The following is a 7,355-nucleotide window of genomic DNA, read 5'->3' as shown; positions in this document are numbered from 1 at the left end:
GAAAGGCTGCTCATCTCAGCTGACAAAAGATGCCCTTTCCACAACCACCTCAGTTTTAAGRTGGCGGACTCTAGACAACTCACATATTATATTTATTACTCCAGTTTTAAATATTGGTTTTCTTATACCATTAAAGCACAGGTAAATTTTCCTAGGCAGCTACATACTCATTAGAAATGAGAGAAAATGAGTCTGTAGAAATGGCTAACAAAAATTAGGCCTTACATTACCTTTGCAAGGCTTTCAGCTGAAACTTTTATGATGAGAGTAGATGGAGCTTTATGAAAAATGCTACTTAAGAAGTTCCAGGAATGGACAGTGGCTCACACTGAATGGACAATGGCTAACACTAAAAYTGTAGAACCATTGACCTCAATCCACTCTCTGTGAACATTAATGTCATGGTTTTATTGACATAAATGAATTCAGAATGCTTAGTACTTTACTGAAAAACAGATTTAAAATTGAAGAGCAGGCATGGTGTTGTATCTGAGCAGGATCTTTAATTATTGTAGTTAAAAAATCTGCATGGGCTGAAAGACAGGTTGTACTTGGAAGCATTCAAGTGAGAAAAACATTATCATTCTGATAAAATCTTTAATTGCCCCTCCCTACTTACCTTTCTCAACAATATTTTTAGTCCAAACAGTTTGTAATCTTTTTTTTAGCACAYGTGATAACTGCTCAGTGCACTTCAATTTAGGTTATGGCATACTTCCCTTCTAAAGATTTTAGTAAATGCCTTGTGAAAATTCACTCAGATGTTTGTATGGGATGGTCAATTCTCTTCTGAAAACTCTTATTGTCAGTAAAATTCATGTTACCAATCTGAAATGCTCATATTCTTTGCACTTTAAAATTTAGTATTTCAAGGGTGAGTTGATGTACTGTTGGACATTGACTTTATTTTCATTGCTGCTGTTACAGTTTTGCCGTGCAACTACACAAGGCAATGTACAGGCTGCTTAGCTTCACTGGTCTCCTTGACACACCATAGATAATGTGCAAAATCAAGCACTGTGTTTGCTCTGCTCTACGTCTACTGCTGAGGAAAACTGGGCAGCAGCAGAAGGAACAGCAAAGAGCCTTGGAGTTGTTGGCAGGCAGGAGTTTCACGGGAGAGACCAATAGAAACCTCTGGCTTCAGGCTGCTGGCAGCAGCAAAAAGGGACACACACATGCAGTCATCCTTTGGCAACTGTAAGATCTGAAAGAAAGATACAACAGTGGTATCTCTTCTTTTCAGTAAACAGGAAGTCCTGGTTCAGAGGTGGAAGAGACTTCTCTTTCTTCTCAGCTGCAGGAAGTACAGGGGATTTGTGTGAGAGTTATTAGGCCAAGGACTCCCTGAGCCTGGGTTTGGGAATCTTGGCACACTTTCCAGTAGCTGCAGTGCCAGATGGGATGGGCTGGACTGGATCTTACCACATTCTCCAGGAGTTTAAAATAAACTGGCTTAAAAGTAGGATTTAGTCTGCCTGAATTAGCAACTTACTGGCATCTAAACTCCAGGGCATTGATTGGACCACTTTTCCCTAAGTTCTCTGTGACTACTGAAGAGGCCCGGGTGYGTTTGAAAGCCACTTGCTTCTGAGCTAAGATCTGGCCTTCTCAAGGGTGGGCACTTAAGTGGAGACATGGGGTGCCTTCAGGCTCCTTGCCCTTCCTAGTTTCTTGAAGTACTAGTTGCACTTGYCTAGGACTGCTTTTCTCTAGGGATTTAAGGCATTTTTGAGTGCAGAAATGTTGCCTCGGTGCTTAATTCCCAGAGAAAGGCACTGCCTTGGGATCTGCTCAGCTGGTCTTCGCAGGGAAGATGCTCTCTTGGCTTGGACTAGATGTCTGTTTAGCCCAGTACCCATCGGACAGGGACAGGTTKCTCACTGTCAATAAGGTGAGGACAAATATGAACAACAGGCAAAAGCAGGTCCCAAGAGAATAATAATTAGAAACGTGGTCATAAGTAGATGCCATGGGAAAGAGTAGGAGAAGCAGGGTGTACAGGGAGATTGAAGTTTATATTTGCAAGACTTAACTGCCATGACCTCATGTATATCTAAACTTATTTTGGCAGGTGGGTCCTGGGRTCCTGCTGTTTGAAGCATTCCCAAGATCTGGGTCTGTCCATCCGTGTAATCCTTGCAGGCAGCCTGGCTTAAGTTTAACAAAGCCAATATGCCACTGAGGTAGCCAGCAGGCCCTGGGAGGATAACTGAAATGCAATTACAGAGTCGTCACCAGAAAAGGCAGTAAAGGTCAGGGAGAAGGAGACCAATGCACCTGAGAGAAGCATAAGGATGTGAGAAGGATGCACTTGCACTCTGTATGTACATTTTTCTGATTTCAAGGATCAGGATGGTGATGTGAAACCTAGGCGTGCATGAATATATGAAGCACATTCTTATTAACATCTCCTGTAACATTTTGCCGTCACTTTCAGAAAATTCTAGGTGCCTGGCCGTGCAACTGAATTCCTGAAACAAGCAAGAATAGTGACATGCAGTCAAGAGTCGGGATTTATTTATTTATTTATTTATTTATTTATTTATTTATTTATTTATTTGACTATTCCAACCAGTTTTGTCAGGGAGTTGATCGAACCGCATTGAGGGAAACCTTTTCTTCTGGGCCTTCCATCCAAGTGCCAAAGCCCAGCTCCGCAGCCGTAAACCTGCTCCAAGAATTTACTCCGAGCAAATACCAAAGCAGAGTGCAAATCCTCCGGAGCCCTTCGCGAGGCAACGCAGCGCGGCGGGGACAGCGGCCCGGCAGTGCCAGACGGGAGGGATGGCCACAGATACGTGACACGCATGTTAAGGGCGCTTTTAATGTTGACGTGAAAGCCGGGCAGGCTGGGGCTGGTGGTGCTGCCGGTGGCGATGGAGTGAACCGGCTTAGGGGAGCCGCCCGCCCCCTAGCAGGAGCTGCAGGCCGGCCGGCCGGCCCGAACACGRGAGCCAGGGCAACCAGGGGAGCCGGCAGTCCCCGGTCACTTCCAGGAGCGCTCTTCCGCCGCCTCTCCGGCCAGCCCGGCGGAGCCGCGGGGCGGGCGCGGAGGCGCGGGCGGAGCGGGGCGGGGCGGGTGCTGTGTTGCCGGGGAGACGGGGGCGGGCGGCGCGGCGGGGCCGGGCAGGAACCTCCCGCCATGGGCTGCCGGGACCCTGTCAGCGGGATAAGAGCGGAGCGGGCGGCCGGGCGCGCCGGGGCCGGCGAGGCGAGGAGCGGGTAAGGGCGGGACGGGCACCGCCACCGCGGGGGGCTCGCCTGGCGGCGCGGGACCGGGGGAGGGAGCTCGTCACAGGCCCTGTCCGCGGGTTTGGGTGCCCGAGGCAGGCAGCCGCGGCGCCGGGGCGGGCTGTCAGTGGCGCTACCGCCGCTGTGGCCTGGTGATGCCGCTGGGGGCTCGGGGCAGCCCGGCGGCGGCGGCCGTAAGAGGCGGAAGGAGGTGCGGGCAGCGGCGCGGGAGGGGCCCGACCCGGCCCGCCCCGGGGCTCCGGGCAGCGGCGGCCGCCGACCGCGGGAGGGGCGCCCGGGCTCGGGGCCCGAGTGTTCCCCGAAGCCGGCGCCGGGCGCTTGGCGGCCCGGAGCGGTCCCTGATGACGTGAGGCCTCGGCCTTTGCCGAAAGGCGACATTTAATACCCCGTGTGCGTGTCCAGGCGGTGCGTGCGGGTTCTCCTCCGCCCCCTTCCGTGTTACCGGGATGCTGCGCGGGTGACCGAGCACTGGAACAAATTGCCCAGAGAGRTTGTGGAGTCTCCCTCACTGGAGATACTCAAGAACCGTCTGGACTCAATCCKGTGCCATGTGCTCTAGGACGAGCCTGCTTGAGCCGGGAGCTTGGAGCGGATGCCCCGYTGTGGTCCTTTCCAAGCCGACCCGTTCCGTGTGCGCTGCCTTACGGTGGGCAGCGCTCTGCCAAGTGTTGGCGCAGAGCGGGATCACAAAGCCCTCGCTGTCAGCGAGGCGTGTGTAGCAGATAACGATGGAAGAAAAGCAAATGTGGGCTGTTCACGGAAACGCGATAACGCTGGCGGACGTGGAATATACAAGAGTCGCAGCRTTTCAGCACCTGAACTGCCCGTTTTTAAAAACATCCATTAAAATGAGTGGACAGAGGAGCGATGGGAAGGATCTCTTCTACATATTCTTTGATTGTGAAGAGAGTGTTTGAAGATGCTTCTCCGAGAGAAAAACAAAAATCGAATAATTAAATACTGCCTGATCTGCCCAAAGGAACTAAAAAGTTACGTTTTACTAACCTCTGCAGTGGGGAGAGAAGGCAGGAAAAGCAATTGCACCACTGGAAGTGAAATAAAACTTCTTGTATAAGAGAAAGGAGAGCAATTGGTGAAATTCAGAAAGAAGATCAAATGACTGAATGTCATGGCCTAGGAGTTGGRAAAGTGTCTAATGTTATGAATGGGACTGGCTAAAGAAGAAAATCTGGATGGCAGACTTTTTTTTCTTCCTTTTTGCTTGTAGTGTCATGTGAATCAGTAAGAGTTTATTCTCTTAAGGATCTACAGAAACTTGGAATTGGTGACACAAGCTTGTGTACTGTTGCTTATGAGATGGTGGGACAACTATTTGTTTTAGTCATGTGTATCATAATCTTATGCTAGGTAGCAGAAAAGAGGCRTTTGGAACATTTAACCTTTCCTGAAGGAAGGGTCTGAGTTTGCTTGCTTGGACAAGAGACCATGTCTGCATAGAGCTTTTATCAKAATGGAGCTGTAGTGTGGTAAGGACTCAGGAAAATACTCGAGTCTCCTTYTTGCCTTTATTGTAGGCTCGTAGACCAGTAGTGCAAGAAGAAAGCAYCCTCTTAGGTGCTTTAGAAAATCTGTGGTTTAGCAGTCCTGAGAGTTTCTGGTGGATGTTTTAAATAGAGTGAATGAAAAATAATATTGTTTTCATATATTATCATAGATAAGAAAAAAAAAAACCCATCTTTTTCTAGGGTGTTTTAATTTTTATTGTTCTTCCTTGTTGTCASTTGGACAGAGGGTCTTGCAAGCTAAAGGCATATAATTTTTAATGCTTTACTCGCAAAACCAAAGGTAATAGTAAATGAGAGACCTCAGGAAGTCGGCTGTTACTTGGTTTGTAAGAYCGTATACAGATTTCTTAAGAGGAGCTTTGTTGATGTCATTCCCTTCCTGCCTTCCCTTTCTCCTTCCCCTGTTAATTTTTTTAACCATACTCAAAGACAGCTTTACATCAAAAATGTTTGATTGTAAGAAGTTTTTCTGTTAGGTAAATAACCATTTAATTAAGATTCGCCTTTGATGCTTCTTTTGCTTCCTTCTTTCTTGTAGTCCATGGTAGGTTTTCCGTGTATCACCATATCAGCTGTTAGTGCAGCTTAAGAGAGGAAAGAAGAGCCTGTGAGCACTTTGAAGTGTAGGATCTGTTGGAAAGTTAGACACTGGATATGTAAACATTGGGAAAGAGAAACTGCATTCTTAACACAAATTGAAAGTAAGTTGCTGTTTTTGTATAGTTCACTTAACAGTTAAACTCAAAAAGTATAAGCAAATACTGTGATTCTATGAATAAGCACTTCAGGAAGCTCAGCTCTATATTTCTGTTGTGTGTGATTTCTGTAATAGAGCATGGTGTGCTTCCTTATTAGTATGAAATTGTATATCCTTGCATATGGTCATTTAATTTCCCTTGTATTTGCAGAATCCTGCCATAGTGGTCTCTTTGAAAATAAGATAATGTTGCCTGTGGAGGAAATCTGAAGCAAAACTAGTTTTGATACTTGTCTTTGGAGGGCAGAAAGGAGTAGAGGGAAGGTAGGGTGAAATGATTAATTTGTAAGAGGATTCTCCTGCACCAGTCCAGAGCTCGCCTGCTTGTCCTCTGTGGGTGAATTTCAGTTCTTTGCAGTGAACAGCTGCAAAGAACTTCTGGTCATTGACAAAGAACTTCTGGTCATTGACAAGACCACACTAATACCTGTTTTATTCCTTTTTGAGGAGTTGTCAGATTCTGTGGGGTCCCTTAGTTAAGAGCTGCGGTAGCTGTTGCATGAGATGTCACTACTTCATAGTTTTTGTTATGTTTATTGGAAAATTGGATATAATATTAGAAAGGATTGTAATATGCACAGGAGAGAGGTGCCTTTACATATATATGCCTGGGATTATTTTGATTCTTGCTTTCTTTTCCAGTTCAGAAACGGTTATGACAGTATCAGATACTTTGGCAAATGATTGCTTGACGAAGGTTCATGGGCCTTGAGGYAGTTGAGCTGGTGTCATCACAGCTATTGGCTCCTGTGACAGCACTGATCTGAGGGTGATATACCTGGGACAAYATCAGGTAGAAGAGACTTGTGGTTCCTTCTGTTATGTCGCTTGGACTGATTTGTTTGAGCTTGCTAAGCTGATCGAGCAGCTTGTTACTGCTGAAGGGGGAAATCTCCCTCCTGCAGCCTTCCCTTCACTGGCAATGACAACTGCCTGCTACCTCAATATGGTAGTTCAACAACATAAAATCCAGCTGAAAAAAACTACTTTTGTACAAGCCAGTTGGGGTGGGTCACATGAAGAAGGAGCTGGGTGAGTGCAGTGCTGGGGATAAGAGGAAGTATGGGTGAGAACAGAAACATTTCCTTGCTTGTCATAAGTTGTCAGGTGGGCTGAGCTGTCTTGTGTAACTCTACCTGAGCTGCACTGTGGGAGGTGGGGGCTATTACTGAGGTTCGTTGGGTGTCTGATTCAGCTGTCATGGTCTGTTGAGAAGAACTAATAAAGCRGCCTGGTAAACACTACATCAAGTTTTCTTTTCCTCTGTTTAAATTCAGGTCTTGCATTTRAACATGGCTCTCAGGGAATTTGAAATTAGTGCAAGGTGAAGTCTTGCCTCCAGATAGACCACTCTATACAGAATGCTGATAYTGGAATGTGTGATGGGAAAGGAGAAAAAAAGGCTATGTGTAGTCTTGAGTTTTTTCTTGCTGTAAAGTGTTAGCTCTTTGATTCATGTTTGTAGCCTGGGTTCTGATTAGAATTTCTTTTTCTGAGAAGTTAGGGGGTTATGTACCAATTATTCAAGTAGAAGTGTAAATATTCTAAGTGTGATTTGTTAGGTAACTATGTTGTGTGAAGATACAGATTAAATCTCATGCTAAGTGAGAGCAAGATGGAAAAAAAAGTGTGAAATTCCTTAGCTTATGTATGTTGAAGAAGGGATAGGTACATAATGCTGTGATCTATGTAGTGAAGTCCTGGTATAGTGCTGTGTCTTGGAACCTCTGCACACTGAAACTTCTGTTATATCTTTGTTTTGGATATTTCTCTTGAGTTCTAGCTTTTTTTTTTTTTTTTTTTTTTTTTTTTTTTTT

General features: G+C 46.0%; 1 protein-coding gene across 2 annotated transcripts in view; it reads left to right on the top strand.

The window, feature by feature from the left end:
• Window positions 1-3,131: 3,131 nt before the first annotated feature.
• Window positions 3,132-7,355, top strand: part of LYST (lysosomal trafficking regulator) — a 75,397-nt gene continuing 71,173 nt past the window's right edge. Inside the window, exon 1 of one of the 2 annotated variants that reach the window (XM_057389713.1) lies at window positions 3,132-3,225. The gene's annotated coding sequence lies outside the window, so the exon portion shown is untranslated. Of the gene's footprint in view, window positions 3,226-3,557; window positions 4,743-7,355 lie in introns of those variants that run through there. The other variant, XM_057389714.1, reaches the window with a different exon arrangement.

The sequence above is a fragment of the Malurus melanocephalus genome, unplaced genomic scaffold (assembly GCF_030028575.1).
Source record: "Malurus melanocephalus ecotype Western Australia unplaced genomic scaffold, MMel_1.1 scaffold_19, whole genome shotgun sequence".
In the NCBI taxonomy this organism is placed as follows: Eukaryota; Metazoa; Chordata; class Aves; order Passeriformes; family Maluridae; genus Malurus; species Malurus melanocephalus.
The sequence above is the reverse complement of the archived record's forward strand: the minus strand, read 5'-3'. Positions and strand labels throughout refer to the sequence as shown.